This window comes from Bombina bombina, chromosome 5 (assembly GCF_027579735.1).
Source record: "Bombina bombina isolate aBomBom1 chromosome 5, aBomBom1.pri, whole genome shotgun sequence".
NCBI classification, from domain to species: domain Eukaryota; kingdom Metazoa; phylum Chordata; class Amphibia; order Anura; family Bombinatoridae; genus Bombina; species Bombina bombina.
Window position 1 is genome coordinate 381,744,048 of NC_069503.1, and position 17,947 is coordinate 381,761,994.

The following is a 17,947-nucleotide window of genomic DNA, read 5'->3' on the forward strand; positions in this document are numbered from 1 at the left end:
GGTCTGGGTATAAATCTGACCGTCCAATCAGTATATTCTATTTTGCATATTATTACAATATTCATCAGCCTAATGCACAATTCCGTCCACATGCGCACTTAGTTTAATAATCTCACGCAATGAGCAGAACTGCCAGTGAAGACGCGATTTCCCTCAGTTAGTGCTGGAATAGCGCATGCGTAAATGTGACATTTAGCACAGCGATCCCTAAAAGAATATTGATGCTCCTTTAAGTATATATGAGAGGAGTATAACATATTATATAAAAGTATAATGAGAACGCAATACTTATTTCACCGCAGCTCCTCTACACCAACTCACTCAGACACCACTGAATTTATGCAATGCTTATTTATTTTGCTCCAACCCGGCATCCATAGATCTGTTTTTGACGTTGCATGCTGCATATACGCATACGTATTGGCTCTTACCCAGGTAGGCCCCAGTGATAGGACTCGTATAATGAGTTTCACTGGGTTTGGAAAAAATTAATTTAGTAAACGATTGCAAGAAAACTAGGAAAATTTAACACCAGAAGGTATTTGATTAAATATTTGTCCGGTAATGATTTTTATTTTAAAGTGAATTTTTTTTTAGTGTTTCATATATACCTTCAATAGCAGAAACAAAATATAATGTAGCAAAGACTAATGTGAACTTAAAGGGATATTGAACCCAAATTTTTTATTTCATAAATCAGATGGAGCATGCAATTTTAACCAACTTTCTAATCTATTCCTATTATCAGTTTTTCTTCATTCTCTTGGTATCTTTATTTGAAAAAGCAGGAATGTAAGTTTCCGAGCTAAATGCAGCCACCAATCAGCAAGTGCTATCCAAGGTGTTGAACCAAAAATGACAACAAGGCAGTGAGGAGCTTATAGGAAGAGTTTTCTTGTATTCATCTACAAATATGCTGATATGACTAAAGCATGAAATGTTGGCAAACACAAAAAGTGGCACCAAAAGAGATGATATCAAATGGATGTAAACAATCTATGCGCCAACGTCCTCCCTGCAAACAAGTGCAGGAACATACTATAGAGTCAAATGCTACAAAACAATCTATACATATAGACTCCATAATTCCTGCACTTATATGCACTCTCTTTAGAAAGATTACATTATTACGATGCTGGCAGGAAATATGTAGCTATCATATTAGATTTTTATTAGGAAACAAGAGCCTACAATAATACTAGAGAATTTTTGGGTGTATTCTTTTATTATATATATCCCTGTGCTAGAATCATAACAATAGCATATAACTATTTTTGAACACTAAATAAACTTATTCATGTTGTAAGGGAATGACCTAAATATCAGAACATCTCATCAGATTGAACCATATTGCATTTCTAAGGATCTTTATGTAATATATAATGAATCACCACACTTTGTCATAGACGACAAACTTGCTTATTGTTCATTACCCTATAATTTTTACTTTTGAACCATAAAGTATGAAGATATTATTAAGACTATAATCTCTATATGCATATGAAACTTATTGTCATTCATTTTAATAGATGTAAACATCTTTATTGCTGTTTTTTTTGTTTCTTTTGTTTTTTCCACACCCTTGGAAATAAATTATTATTATGCAAAAGATTCAAAAATAAAAATATGATGCTCAAGGAAAAACAAAAAACAGCATAGAAGCTGAGGTATGGAAATTCTGGATCACCAGAGGATACAGTAGAAATGAACAGCAGTGACATTATATCACGGGATTTTGAGACACCTTAATTCTCATTCCCCTCAATACATTAAACAGGAAAAGCTATGTGATCTCTCCATATTTCCTTATAAAGGTGCCACATGAAATTTTATTCAATGGCAAGGCCAACAAATAATATTTTTTCTACTAGTAATTTTAATTAAAGAAAGTTAAGACACTAAAGTCCCCAGTGATTTATTAGAAGGAAATAAAATCTTAATTTAATTTGTCTAATTACAAATTAAATGGTCATAAAATGTCACCTGTCAATGTACCCCAAATTCTGAGAGTCAAAACAAAACAAAAAAATCTAAAGTGACAACAACCATTACCTACAGCAATGATTCTTAATATTTTTAACAGGCATCCAAAGTATTTGTGTATTAAAAGATAAAGACCACCTTTACTGGCACCTTCCCAGTTGTCTATGAGTCTCAGTTGCACCCACGATACCATTTTGGCAGCAAAAAGAAATTAAAACAAATTGACATTTAAGATGCAGATGTATCTGGGAAGAATTGAAGAGATTCATAAGAAGTCTTACTGGATTACCATTGACATTTTTGGGATGACAGTATATCAGAGGCAAGGATTTGAGATAGATAAACACATGTAAACTGTAAGCAAGTTGAGAATTTCATATAAGTGCGTCATCTAGTTCAATTTAAATCACCGCCATGTTTTTTGAGGTTTGTGTAATTATATGGATTTGCCATGCGTTAAAATTATGGCTGTACCATCTTTTAGTAATTGGGAGCCCAGGTTGACAAATGTTAAAGTGAATGTAAAGTTTCATGAATGAGTGCCCGGTTTTAAAAAATACTATTAAAAACAGGGGCACTTTCATTCATGAAACTTTACATTGCAGCGTATTTTTATAAATACGTACCTTTTTCTTAAGCAAAGCTGGATGCGTGATTCCCCTGGCCGCTTCTTATGCTGTACTTAGCACAGCAATAACGAAACCGGCTTCCTCCAATCACGGCAAGATGGACGCTCTAGGGTGCACGCCATGATTGGAGGAAGCCGGTTTCGTCATTGCTTAGGTAAGTACAGAGGAGCTGTGGGCGGGGGAATCACCAATCCGGCTTTGCTGAAGAAAAAGGTACGTATTTTTAAAAATACGCTGCAATGTAAAGATTCATGAATGAAAGTGTCCCTGTTTTTATTAGTATTTTTTACTTAAAGTGAATGTAAATTTTGATGAAACAGTGCCCGGTTTTTAATAATCCTATTAAAAACATGGGCACTTTCATTCATCAAACTTTAAATTACACTGCTTTTTTAAAATACTTACCTTTTCTTTCTGCAAGCCGCTCCAGCGCTTCCTCCGCCCCTCGCAAGCCTCTGCCGACTTCAGAAATGACGATACCGACCTTCCACCAATCACGGCGTTGCTTTAGGCAATGATTTCCCCAGGTGGGAAGCCGTGATTGGAGGATGCCGGAATCGTCATTCCTGATGTAAGAAGAGGCTTGCGACGGGCTGGAGGGGCTTGCAGAAAGAAAAGGTAAGTATTTTAACAAAAGCAGTGTAATTTAAAGTTTAAAGTGCCCATGTTTTTCATAGGATTATTAAAAACCGGGCACTCATTCCTCAAACTTTACAATTACTTTAAGTGACCTGGCAAAAAGAAATAAATTTAAAACTGTATACATTCTTACATTTGAGATGTTATAGCAGATTTGATTTTATGAATTTATTTTTTTAGTTTCAATGGAGTTGTTTTAGTTTAGCTGAATTCCCATGCAAGTTCATTTATATTTGTTTTATACTATGTGCGTATGCTGAAACATTGTTGAGATCCAAATATAAACGATATTTCATAACTACTTAAAGGGACACAATACCCATATGCTAAATCACTTGAAAGTGATGCAGCATAACCGTAAAAAGCTGACAAGACAATAATACCTGAACATCTCTATGTAAAAAAAGAAGTTTTACTTCAAAATGTATTCAGCTCAAAACAGTAAGTGCTCTGTGAACAGCGATCCTTCAGCTACTGTCAGCTGCATGCTGGAAAAACAATAGCCAATCAGACTCAACAGTGCTAAGGTCATGCTGTGCTTTGATGTGATATCATGAGATTTCACTGAAAACAGAATTTATGCTTACCTGATAAATTACTTTCTCCAACGGTGTGTCCGGTCCACGGCGTCATCCTTACTTGTGGGATATTCTCTTCCCCAACAGGAAATGGCAAAGAGTCCCAGCAAAGCTGGTCACATGATCCCTCCTAGGCTCCGCCCAGGTTTTCTCCAACATAGGTGTGTCCGGTCCACGGCGTCATCCTTACTTGTGGGAACCAATACCAAAGCTTTAGGACACGGATGAAGGGAGGGAGCAAATCAGGTCACCTAAACGGAAGGCACCACAGCTTGCAAAACCTTTCTCCCAAAAATAGCCTCCGAAGAAGCAAAAGTATCAAATTTGTAAAATTTGGCAAAAGTGTGCAGTGAAGACCAAGTCGCTGCCTTACATATCTGGTCAACAGAAGCCTCGTTCTTGAAGGCCCATGTGGAAGCCACAGCCCTAGTGGAGTGAGCTGTGATTCTTTCAGGAGGCTGCCGTCCGGCAGTCTCATAAGCCAATCGGATAATGCTTTTAAGCCAAAAGGAAAGAGAGGTAGAAGTCGCTTTTTGACCTCTCCTTTTACCAGAATAAACAACAAACAAGGAAGATGTTTGTCTGAAATCTTTAGTAGCCTCTAAATAGAATTTTAGAGCACGGACTACGTCCAAATTGTGTAACAAACGTTCCTTCTTTGAAACTGGATTCGGACACAAAGAAGGTACAACTATCTCCTGGTTAATATTTTTGTTGGAAACAACTTTAGGAAGAAAACCAGGCTTAGTACGCAAAACCACCTTATCTGCATGGAACACCAGATAGGGCGGAGAACACTGCAGAGCAGATAACTCTGAAACTCTTCTAGCAGAAGAAATTGCAACCAAAAACAAAACTTTCCAAGATAATAACTTAATATCTACGGAATGTAAGGGTTCAAACGGAACCCCTTGAAGAACTGAAAGAACTAGATTTAGACTCCAGGGAGGAGTCAAAGGTCTGTAAACAGGCTTGATTCTAACCAGAGCCTGAACAAATGCTTGAACATCTGGCACAGCTGCCAGCCTTTTGTGAAGTAAAACAGATAAAGCAGAGATCTGTCCCTTCAGAGAACTTGCAGATAATCCTTTCTCCAAACCTTCTTGTAGAAAGGATAGAATCTTAGGAATTTTTATCTTGTTCCATGGGAATCCTTTAGATTCACACCAACAGATATATTTTTTCCATATTTTATGGTAAATTTTTCTAGTTAGAGGCTTTCTAGCCTGAATCAGAGTATCTATTACAGAATCTGAAAACCCACGCTTTGATAAAATCAAGCGTTCAATCTCCAAGCCGTCAGTTGGAGGGAAACCAGATTCGGATGTTCGAATGGACCTTGAACAAGAAGGTCCTGTCTCAAAGGTAGCTTCCATGGTGGAGCCGATGACATATTCACCAGGTCTGCATACCAAGTCCTGCGTGGCCACGCAGGAGCTATCAAGATCACCGAAGCCCTCTCCTGATTGATCCTGGCTACCAGCCTGGGAATGAGAGGAAACGGTGGGAATACATAAGCTAGGTTGAAGGTCCAAGGTGCTACTAGTGCATCTACTAGAGTTGCCTTGGGATCCCTGGATCTGGACCCGTAGCAAGGAACCTTGAAGTTCTGACGAGACGCCATCAGATCCATGTCTGGAATGCCCCATAATTGAGTTATTTGGGCAAAGATTTCCGGATGGAGTTCCCACTCCCCCGGATGGAATGTCTGACGACTCAGAAAATCCGCTTCCCAATTTTCCACTCCTGGGATGTGGATTGCAGACAAGTGGCAGGAGTGATCCTCCGCCCATTGAATTATTTTGGTCACTTCTTCCATCGCCAGGGAACTCCTTGTTCCCCCCTGATGATTGATATATGCAACAGTCGTCATGTTGTCTGATTGAAACCTTATGAATTTGGCCTTTGCTAGTTGAGGGCAAGCTTTGAGAGCATTGAATATCGCTCTCAGTTCCAGAATGTTTATCGGGAGAAGAGATTCTTCCCGAGACCATAGACCCTGAGCTTTCAGGGGTTCCCAGACCGCGCCCCAGCCCACCAGACTGGCGTCGGTCGTGACAATGACCCACTCTGGTCTGCGGAAGCTCATTCCCTGTGACAGATTGTCCAGGGTCAGCCACCAACGGAGTGAATCTCTGGTCTTTTGATCTACTTGAATCGTCGGAGACAAGTCTGTATAATCCCCATTCCACTGTCTGAGCATGCACAGTTGTAATGGTCTTAGATGAATTCGTGCAAAAGGAACTATGTCCATTGCTGCAACCATCAATCCTATTACTTCCATGCACTGCGCTATGGAAGGACGAAGAACAGAATGAAGTACTTGACAAGAGCTTAGAATTTTTGATTTTCTGACCTCTGTCAGAAAAATCCTCATTTCTAAGGAATCTATTATTGTTCCCAAGAAGGGAACTCTTGTTGACGGGGACAGAGAACTTTTTTCTTTGTTCACCTTCCATCCGTGAGATCTGAGAAAGGCTAGGACGATGTCCGTATGAGCCTTTGCTTTTGACAGGGACGACGCTTGAATCAGGATGTTGTCCAAGTAAGGTACTACTGCAATGCCCCTTGGTCTTAGAACCGCTAGAAGGGACCCTAGTACCTTTGTGAAAATCCTTGGAGCAGTGGCTAATCCGAATGGAAGTGCCACAAACTGGTAATGCTTGTCCAGAAAAGCGAACCTTAGGAACTGATGATGTTCCTTGTGGATAGGAATATGTAGGTACGCATCCTTTAAATCCACGGTAGTCATAAATTGATTTTCCTGGATAGTAGGTAGGATCGTTCGAATAGTTTCCATTTTGAACGATGGAACCTTGAGAAATTTGTTTAGGATCTTGAGATCCAAAATTGGTCTGAATGTTCCCTCTTTTTTGGGAACTATGAACAGGTTGGAATAAAACAGAATTTATGTTTACCTGATAAATTACTTTCTCCAACGGTGTGTCCGGTCCACGGCGTCATCCTTACTTGTGGGACATTCTCCTCCCCAACAGGAAATGGCAAAGAGCCCAGCAAAGCTGGTCACATGATCCCTCCTAGGCTCCGCCTACCCCAGTCATTCGACCGACGTTAAGGAGGAATATTTGCATAGGAGAAACCATATGATACCGTGGTGACTGTAGTTAAAGAAAATAAATTATCAGACCTGATTAAAAAACCAGGGCGGGCCGTGGACCGGACACACCGTTGGAGAAAGTAATTTATCAGGTAAACATAAATTCTGTTTTCTCCAACATAGGTGTGTCCGGTCCACGGCGTCATCCTTACTTGTGGGAACCAATACCAAAGCTTTAGGACACGGATGAAGGGAGGGAGCAAATCAGGTCACCTAAATGGAAGGCACCACGGCTTGCAAAACCTTTCTCCCAAAAACAGCCTCAGAAGAAGCAAAAGTATCAAACTTGTAAAATTTGGTAAAAGTGTGCAGTGAAGACCAAGTCGCTGCCCTACATATCTGATCAACAGAAGCCTCGTTCTTGAAGGCCCATGTGGAAGCCACAGCCCTAGTGGAATGAGCTGTGATTCTTTCAGGAGGCTGCCGTCCGGCAGTCTCGTAAGCCAATCTGATGATGCTTTTAATCCAAAAAGAGAGAGAGGTAGAAGTTGCTTTTTGACCTCTCCTTTTACCAGAATAAACAACAAACAAGGAAGATGTTTGTCTAAAATCCTTTGTAGCATCTAAATAGAATTTTAGAGCGCGAACAACATCCAAATTGTGCAACAAACGTTCCTTCTTCAAAACTGGTTTCGGACACAAAGAAGGCACGACTATCTCCTGGTTAATGTTTTTGTTAGAAACAACTTTTGGAAGAAAACCAGGTTTAGTACGTAAAACCACCTTATCTGCATGGAACACCAGATAAGGAGGAGAACACTGCAGAGCAGATAATTCTGAAACTCTTCTGGCAGAAGAAATTGCAACCAAAAACAAAACTTTCCAAGATAATAACTTAATATCAACGGAATGTAAGGGTTCAAACGGAACCCCCTGAAGAACTGAAAGAACTAAGTTGAGACTCCAAGGGGGAGTCAAAGGTTTGTAAACAGGCTTAATTCTAACCAGAGCCTGAACAAAGGCTTGAACATCTGGCACAGCTGCCAGCTTTTTGTGGAGTAACACAGACAAGGCAGAAATCTGTCCCTTCAAGGAACTTGCAGATAATCCTTTCTCCAATCCTTCTTGAAGAAAGGATAGAATCTTAGGAATCTTTACCTTGTCCCAAGGGAATCCTTTAGATTCACACCAACAGATATATTTTTTCCATATTTTGTGGTAAATTTTTCTAGTTACAGGCTTTCTGGCCTGAACAAGAGTATCAATAACAGAATCTGAGAACCCTCGTTTTGATAAGATCAAGCGTTCAATCTCCAAGCAGTCAGCTGGAGTGAGACCAGATTCGGATGTTCGAACGGACCTTGAACAAGAAGGTCTCGTCTCAAAGGTAGCTTCCATGGTGGAGCCGATGACATATTCACCAGATCTGCATACCAAGTCCTGCGTGGCCACGCAGGAGCTATCAAGATCACCGACGCCCTCTCCTGATGGATCCTGGCTACCAGCCTGGGGATGAGAGGAAACGGCGGGAATACATAAGCTAGTTTGAAGGTCCAAGGTGCTACTAGTGCATCTACTAGAGTCGCCTTGGGATCCCTGGATCTGGACCCGTAGCAAGGAATCTTGAAGTTCTGACGAGAGGCCATCAGATCCATGTCTGGAATGCCCCACAGTTGAGTAATTTGGGCAAAGATTTCCGGATGGAGTTCCCACTCCCCCGGATGTAATGTCTGACGACTCAGAAAATCCGCTTCCCAATTTTCCACTCCTGGGATGTGGATTGCAGACAGGTGGCAGGAGTGAGTCTCCGCCCATTGAATGATTTTGGTCACTTCTTCCATTGCCAGGGAACTCCTTGTTCCCCCCTGATGGTTGATGTACGCAACAGTCGTCATGTCGTCTGATTGAAACCGTATGAACTTGGCCTTTGCTAGCTGAGGCCAAGCCTTGAGAGCATTGAATATCGCTCTCAGTTCCAGAATATTTATCGGTAGAAGAGATTCTTCCCGAGACCAAAGACCCTGAGCTTTCAGGGATCCCCAGACCGCGCCCCAGCCCATCAGACTGGCGTCGGTCGTGACAATGACCCACTCTGGTCTGCGGAAGGTCATCCTTTGTGACAGGTTGTCCAGGGACAGCCACCAACGGAGTGAGTCTCTGGTCCTCTGATTTACTTGTATCTTCGGAGACAAGTCTGTATAGTCCCCATTCCACTGACTGAGCATGCACAGTTGTAATGGTCTTAGATGAATGCGCGCAAAAGGAACTATGTCCATTGCCGCTACCATCAAACCTATTACTTCCATGCACTGCGCTATGGAAGGAAGAGGAACGGAATGAAGTGTCCGACAAGAGTTTAGAAGTTTTGTTTTTCTGGCCTCTGTCAGAAAAATCCTCATTTCTAAGGAGTCTATTATTGTTCCCAAGAAGGGAACCCTTGTCGACGGAGATAGAGAACTCTTTTCCACGTTCACTTTCCATCCGTGAGATCTGAGAAAGGCCAGGACTATGTCCGTGTGAGCCTTTGCTTGAGGAAGGGACGACGCTTGAATCAGAATGTCGTCCAAGTAAGGTACTACTGCAATGCCCCTTGGTCTTAGCACCGCTAGAAGGGACCCTAGTACCTTTGTGAAAATCCTTGGAGCAGTGGCTAATCCGAAAGGAAGCGCCACGAACTGGTAATGCTTGTCCAGGAATGCGAACCTTAGGAACCGATGATGTTCCTTGTGGATAGGAATATGTAGATACGCATCCTTTAAATCCACCGTGGTCATGAATTGACCTTCCTGGATGGAAGGAAGAATTGTTCGAATGGTTTCCATTTTGAACGATGGAACCTTGAGAAACTTGTTTAAGATCTTGAGATCTAAGATTGGTCTGAACGTTCCCTCTTTTTTGGGAACTATGAACAGATTGGAGTAGAACCCCATCCCTTGTTCTCCTAATGGAACAGGATGAATCACTCCCATTTTTAACAGGTCTTCTACACAATGTAAGAATGCCTGTCTTTTTATGTGGTCTGAAGACAATTGAGACCTGTGGAACCTCCCCCTTGGGGGAAGCCCCTTGAATTCCAGAAGATAACCTTGGGAGACTATTTCTAGTGCCCAAGGATCCAGAACATCTCTTGCCCAAGCCTGAGCGAAGAGAGAGAGTCTGCCCCCCACCAGATCCGGTCCCGGATCGGGGGCCAACATTTCATGCTGTCTTGGTAGCAGTGGCAGGTTTCTTGGCCTGCTTTCCCTTGTTCCAGCCTTGCATTGGTCTCCAGGCTGGCTTGGCTTGAGAAGTATTACCCTCTTGCTTAGAGGACGTAGCACTTGGGGCTGGTCCGTTTCTACGAAAGGGACGAAAATTAGGTTTATTTTTGGCCTTGAAAGACCTATCCTGAGGAAGGGCGTGGCCCTTACCCCCAGTGATATCAGAGATAATCTCTTTCAAGTCAGGGCCAAACAGCGTTTTCCCCTTGAAAGGAATTTCTGTCCATAATCTCCTCATAAGGAGGAGAATCACTATCGATCGCCTTTACTAGCTCATCGAACCAGAAACACGCGGCTGTAGTGACAGGGACAATGCATGAAATTGGTTGTAGAAGGTAACCCTGCTGAACAAACATCTTTTTAAGCAAACCTTCTAATTTTTTATCCATAGGATCTTTGAAAGCACAACTATCTTCTATGGGTATAGTGGTGCGTTTGTTTAAAGTAGAAACCGCTCCCTCGACCTTGGGGACTGTCTGCCATAAGTCCTTTCTGGGGTCGACCATAGGAAACAATTTTTTAAATATGGGGGGAGGGACGAAAGGTATACCGGGCCTTTCCCATTCTTTATTTACAATGTCCGCCACCCGCTTGGGTATAGGAAAAGCTTCTGGGAGCCCCGGGACCTCTAGGAACTTGTCCATTTTACATAGTTTCTCTGGGATGATCAAATTCTCACAATCATCCAGAGTGGATAATACCTCCTTAAGCAGAGCGCGGAGATGTTCCAACTTAAATTTAAATGTAATCACATCGGGTTCAGCTTGTTGAGAAATTTTCCCTGAATCAGAAATTTCTCCCTCAGACAAAACCTCCCTGGCCCCCTCAGACTGGTGTAGGGGCATTTCAGAACCATTATCATCAGCGTCCTCATGCTCTTCAGTATCTAAAACAGAGCAGTCGCGCTTACGCTGATAAGTGGGCATTTTGGCTAAAATGTTTTTGATAGAATTATCCATTACAGCCGTTAATTGTTGCATAGTAAGGAGTATTGGCGCGCTAGATGTACTAGGGGCCTCCTGAGTGGGCAAGACTCGTGTAGACGAAGGAGGGAATGATGCAGTACCATGCTTACTCCCCTCACTTGAGGAATCATCTTGGGCATCATTTTCAGTGTCACATAAATCACATTTATTTAAATGAGAAGGAACCCTGGCTTCCCCACATTCAGAACACAGTCTATCTGGTAGTTCAGACATGTTAAACAGGCATAAACTTGATAACAAAGTACAAAAAACGTTTTAAAATAAAACCGTTACTGTCACTTTAAATTTTAAACTGAACACACTTTATTACTGCAATTGCGAAAAAGTATGAAGGAATTGTTCAAAATTCACCAAAATTTCACCACAGTGTCTTAAAGCCTTAAAAGTATTGCACACCAAATTTGGAAGCTTTAACCCTTAAAATAACGGAACCGGAGCCGTTTTTAACTTTAACCCCTTTACAGTCCCTGGTATCTGCTTTGCTGAGACCCAACCAAGCCCAAAGGGGAATACGATACCAAATGACGCCTTCAGAAAGTCTTTTCTATGTATCAGAGCTCCTCACACATGCGACTGCATGTCATGCCTCTCAAAAACAAGTGCGCAATACCGGCGCGAAAATGAGGCTCTGCCTATGATTAGGGAAAGCCCCTAAAGAATAAGGTGTCTAAAACAGTGCCTGCCGATATTATTTTACCAAAATACCCAGATTAAATGATTCCTCAAGGCTAAATATGTGTAATATATGAATCGATTTAGCCCAGAAAATGTCTACAGTCTTAATAAGCCCTTGTGAAGCCCTTATTTACTGTCTGAATAAAAATGGCTTACCGGATCCCATAGGGAAAATGACAGCTTCCAGCATTACATCGTCTTGTTAGAATGTGTCATACCTCAAGCAGCAAAAGACTGCTCACTGTTCCCCCAACTGAAGTTAATTCCTCTCAACAGTCCTGTGTGGAACAGCCATGGATTTTAGTAACGGTTGCTAAAATCATTTTCCTCTTACAAACAGAAATCTTCATCTCTTTTCTGTTTCAGAGTAAATAGTACATACCAGCACTATTTTAAAATAACAAACTCTTGATTGAATAATAAAAACTACAGTTAAAAACTAAAAAACTCTAAGCCATCTCCGTGGAGATGTTGCCTGTACAACGGCAAAGAGAATGACTGGGGTAGGCGGAGCCTAGGAGGGATCATGTGACCAGCTTTGCTGGGCTCTTTGCCATTTCCTGTTGGGGAGGAGAATGTCCCACAAGTAAGGATGACGCCGTGGACCGGACACACCTATGTTGGAGAAAAACCCATCCCTTGTTCTCTTATTGGAACTGGATGAATCACTCCCATCTTTAACAGGTCTTCTACACAATGTAAGAATGCCTGTCTTTTTATTTGGTTTGAAGATAATTGAGACCTGTGGAACCTTCCCCTTGGGGGTAGTTCCTTGAATTCCAGGAGATAACCTTGAGAAACTATTTCTAGTGCCCAAGGATCCTGAACATCTCTTGCCCAAGCCTGAGCAAAGAGAGAAAGTCTGCCCCCCACCAGATCCGGTCCCGGATCGGGGGCCATCCCTTCATGCTGTTTTGGTAGCAGTGGTAGGCTTCTTGGCCTGCTTACCCTTGTTCCAGCCTTGCATTGGTCTCCAGGCTGGTTTGGGTTGTGAAGTATTACCCTCTTGCTTAGAGGATGTAGAATTAGAGGCTGGTCCGTTTCTGCGAAAGGGACGAAAATTAGGCTTATTTTTAGCCTTAAAAGACCTATCCTGTGGGAGGGCGTGGCCCTTTCCCCCAGTGATGTCTGAAATAATCTCTTTCAAATCAGGTCCAAATAATGTTTTACCCTTGAAAGGGATGTTAAGCAATTTTGTCTTGGAAGACACATCCGCTGACCAAGACTTTAGCCAAAGCGCTCTGCGCGCCACGATAGCAAACCCTGAATTTTTCGCCGCTAATCTAGCTAATTGCAAAGCGGCATCTAAAATAAAAGAGTTAGCCAATTTAAGTGCTTGAACTCTGTCCATAACCTCCTCATACGAAGATTCTTTATTGAGCGACTTTTCTAGTTCCTCGAACCAGAAACACGCTGCCGTAGTGACAGGAACAATGCATGAAATTGGTTGTAGAAGGTAACCTTGCTGAACAAAAATCTTTTTAAGCAAACCCTCTAATTTTTTATCCATAGGATCTTTGAAAGCACAACTATCTTCGATAGGAATAGTAGTGCGTTTGTTTAGAGTAGAAACCGCCCCCTCGACCTTGGGGACTGTCTGCCATAAGTCCTTTCTGGGGTCGACTATAGGAAATAATTTCTTAAATATAGGGGGGGGGACAAAAGGTATGCCGGGCCTTTCCCACTCTTTATTTACTATGTCCGCCACCCGCTTGGGTATAGGAAAAGCGTCGGGGGGCACCGGAACCTCTAGGAACTTGTCCATCTTACATAATTTCTCTGGAATGACCAAATTGTCACAATCATCCAGAGTAGATAATACCTCCTTAAGCAGTGCGCGGAGATGTTCTAATTTAAATTTAAATGTCACAACATCAGGTTCAGCTTGTTGAGAAATTTTTCCTGAATCTGAAATTTCTCCCTCAGACAAAACCTCCCTCATGGCCCCTTCAGATTGGTGTGAGGGTATGTCAGAACAGTTATCATCAGCGTCCTCTTGCTCTACAGTGTTTAAAACAGAGCAATCGCGCTTTCTCTGATAAGTAGGCATTTTGGATAAAATGTTTGCTATAGAGTTATCCATTACAGCCGTTAATTGTTGCATGGTAATAAGAATTGGCGCACTAGATGTACTAGGGGCCTCTTGTGTGGGCAAAACTGGTGTAGACACAGAAGGGGATGATGTAGTATCATGTTTACTCCCCTCATTTGAGGAATCATCTTGGGCAATATCATTATCTGTGGCATTGCTGTCCCTACTTTGTTTGGACACTATGGCACAATTATCACATAAATTTAAATGGGGAGACACATTGGCTTTCATACATATAGAACATAGCTTATCTGATGGTACAGACATGTTAAACAGGCTTAAACTTGTCAACAAAGCACAAAAAACGTTTTAAAATAAAACCGTTACTGTCACTTTAAATTTCAAACTGAAAACACTTTATTACTGAATATGTGAAAAAGTATGAAGGAATTGTTCAAAATTCACCAAAATTTCACCACAGTGTCTTAAAGCATTAAAAGTATTGCACACCAAATTTCAGAGCTTTAACCCTTAAATTAACGGAACCGGAGCCGTTTTTACATTTAACCCCTATACAGTCCCAGCTATATGCTTTGCTGAGACCCAACCAAGCCCAGAGGGCAATACGATACCAAATGATGCCTTCTATAAGCTTTTTCAGTGATTCTTAGCTCCTCACACATGCATCTGCATGCCTTGCTCTCCAAAAACAACTGCGCATTAGTGGCGCGAAAATGAGGCTCTGTCTATAACTAGAAAAGGCCCCCATCTGAAAAAAGGTGTCCAACACAGTGCCTGACGTTTTTCTAAACAATCCCCAAGATTATAATAACCATTAATAGTTAGAATCTGCAAAATATGCCTAGCAAAGCAATCATTTTAGCCCAGAAAAATGTCTACCAGTTTTTTAAGCCCTTATGAAGCCCTTTATTCTTTTATTTAACTAAGAAAATGGCTTACCGGTCCCCATAAGGGGAAATGACAGCCTTCCAGCATTACATAGTCTTGTTAGAAATATGGCCAGTCATACCTTAAGCAGAAAAGTCTGCCAACTGTTTCCCCCAACTGAAGTTACTTCATCTCAACAGTCCTGTGTGGAAACAGCAATCGATTTTAGTAACTTCTGCTAAAATCATCTTCCTCTTACAAACAGAAATCTTCATCTTTTTTCTGTTTCAGAGTAAATAGTACATACCAGCACTATTTTAAAATAACAAACACTTGATTGAAGAATAAAAAACAGAATTTATGTTTACCTGATAAATTACTTTCTCCAACGGTGTGTCCGGTCCACGGCGTCATCCTTACTTGTGGGATATTCTCTTCCCCAACAGGAAATGGCAAAGAGCCCAGCAAAGCTGGTCACATGATCCATCCTAGGCTCCGCCTACCCCAGTCATTCGACCGACGTTAAGGAGGAATATTTGCATAGGAGAAACCATATGGTACCGTGGTGACTGTAGTTAAAGAAAATAAATTATCAGACCTGATTAAAAAAAAAAAACCAGGGCGGGCCGTGGACCGGACACACCGTTGGAGAAAGTAATTTATCAGGTAAACATAAATTCTGTTTTCTCCAACATAGGTGTGTCCGGTCCACGGCGTCATCCTTACTTGTGGGAACCAATACCAAAGCTTTAGGACACGGATGAAGGGAGGGAGCAAATCAGGTCACCTAAATGGAAGGCACCACGGTTTGCAAAACCTTTCTCCCAAAAATAGCCTCAGAAGAAGCAAAAGTATCAAACTTGTAAAATTTGGTAAAAGTGTGCAGTGAAGACCAAGTCGCTGCCCTACATATCTGATCAACAGAAGCCTCGTTCTTGAAGGCCCATGTGGAAGCCACAGCCCTAGTGGAATGAGCTGTGATTCTTTCGGGAGGCTGCCGTCCGGCAGTCTCGTAAGCCAATCTGATGATGCTTTTAATCCAAAAAGAGAGAGAGGTAGAAGTTGCTTTTTGACCTCTCCTTTTACCGGAATAAACAACAAACAAGGCAGATGTTTGTCTAAAATCCTTTGTAGCTTCTAAATAGAATTTTAGAGCGCGAACAACATCCAAATTGTGCAACAAACGTTCCTTCTTTGAAACTGGTTTCGGACACAGAGAAGGTACGATAATCTCCTGGTTAATGTTTTTGTTAGAAACAACTTTTGGAAGAAAACCAGGTTTAGTACGTAAAACTACCTTATCTGCATGGAACACCAGATAAGGAGGAGAACACTGCAGAGCAGATAATTCTGAAACTCTTCTAGCAGAAGAAATTGCAACTAAAAACAAAACTTTCCAAGATAATAACTTAATATCAACGGAATGTAAGGGTTCAAACGGAACCCCCTGAAGAACTGAAAGAACTAAATTGAGACTCCAAGGAGGAGTCAAAGGTTTGTAAACAGGCTTAATTCTAACCAGAGCCTGAACAAAGGCTTGAACATCTGGCACAGCTGCCAGCTTTTTGTGAAGTAACACAGACAAGGCAGAAATCTGTCCCTTCAGGGAACTTGCAGATAATCCTTTTTCCAATCCTTCTTGAAGGAAGGATAGAATCTTAGGAATCTTAACCTTGTCCCAAGGGAATCCTTTAGATTCACACCAACAGATATATTTTTTCCAAATTTTGTGGTAAATCTTTCTAGTTACAGGCTTTCTGGCCTGAACAAGAGTATCGATAACAGAATCTGAGAACCCTCGCTTCGATAAGATCAAGCGTTCAATCTCCAAGCAGTCAGCTGGAGTGAAACCAGGTTCGGATGTTCGAACGGACCCTGAACAAGAAGGTCTCGTCTCAAAGGTAGCTTCCAAGGTGGAGCCGATGACATATTCACCAGATCTGCATACCAAGTCCTGCGTGGCCACGCAGGAGCTATCAAGATCACCGACGCCCTCTCCTGATTGATCCTGGCTACCAGCCTGGGGATGAGAGGAAACGGCGGGAACACATAAGCTAGTTTGAAGGTCCAAGGTGCTACTAGTGCATCCACCAGAGCTGCCTTGGGATCCCTGGATCTGGACCCGTAGCAAGGAACTTTGAAGTTCTGACGAGAGGCCATCAGATCCATGTCTGGAATGCCCCACAGCTGAGTGACTTGGGCAAAGATTTCCGGATGGAGTTCCCACTCCCCCGGATGCAATGTCTGACGACTCAGAAAATCCGCTTCCCAATTTTCCACTCCTGGGATGTGGATAGCGGACAGGTGGCAGGAGTGAGACTCCGCCCATTGAATGATTTTGGTCACTTCTTCCATCGCTAGGGAACTCCTTGTTCCCCCCTGATGGTTGATGTACGCAACAGTTGTCATGTTGTCTGATTGAAACCGTATGAACTTGGCCCTCGCTAGCTGAGGCCAAGCCTTGAGAGCATTGAATATCGCTCTCAGTTCCAGAATATTTATCGGTAGAAGAGATTCTTCCCGAGACCAAAGACCCTGAGCTTTCAGGGATCCCCAGACCGCGCCCCAGCCCATCAGACTGGCGTCGGTCGTGACAATGACCCACTCTGGTCTGCGGAATGTCATCCCTTGTGACAGGTTGTCCAGGGACAGCCACCAACGGAGTGAGTCTCTGGTCCTCTGATTTACTTGTATCTTCGGAGACAAGTCTGTATAATCCCCATTCCACTGACTGAGCATGCACAGTTGTAATGGTCTTAGATGAATGCGCGCAAAAGGAACTATGTCCATTGCCGCTACCATCAACCCGGTCACTTCCGTGCACTGAGCTATGGAAGGAAGAGGAACGGAATGAAGTATCCGACAAGAGTCTAGAAGCTTTGTTTTTCTGGCCTCTGTCAGAAATATCCTCATTTCTAAGGAGTCTATTATTGTTCCCAAGAAGGGAACCCTTGTTGACGGAGATAGAGAACTCTTTTCCACGTTCACTTTCCATCCGTGAGATCTGAGAAAGGCCAGGACTATGTCCGTGTGAGCCTTTGCTTGAGGAAGGGACGACGCTTGAATCAGAATGTCGTCCAAATAAGGTACTACAGCAATGCCCCTTGGTCTTAGCACAGCTAGAAGGGACCCTAGTACCTTTGTGAAAATCCTTGGAGCAGTGGCTAATCCGAAAGGAAGCGCCACGAACTGGTAATGCTTGTCCAGGAATGCGAACCT

At 42.3% G+C, this 17,947-nt stretch overlaps 1 protein-coding gene across 2 annotated transcripts in view; it reads right to left on the bottom strand.

Moving 5' to 3' along the window:
• The window catches only part of TBC1D5 (TBC1 domain family member 5), a 1,730,009-nt gene that overhangs the window by 1,557,980 nt on the left and 154,082 nt on the right, over positions 1-17,947 (bottom strand). The gene's annotated exons all lie outside the window — the stretch shown is intronic.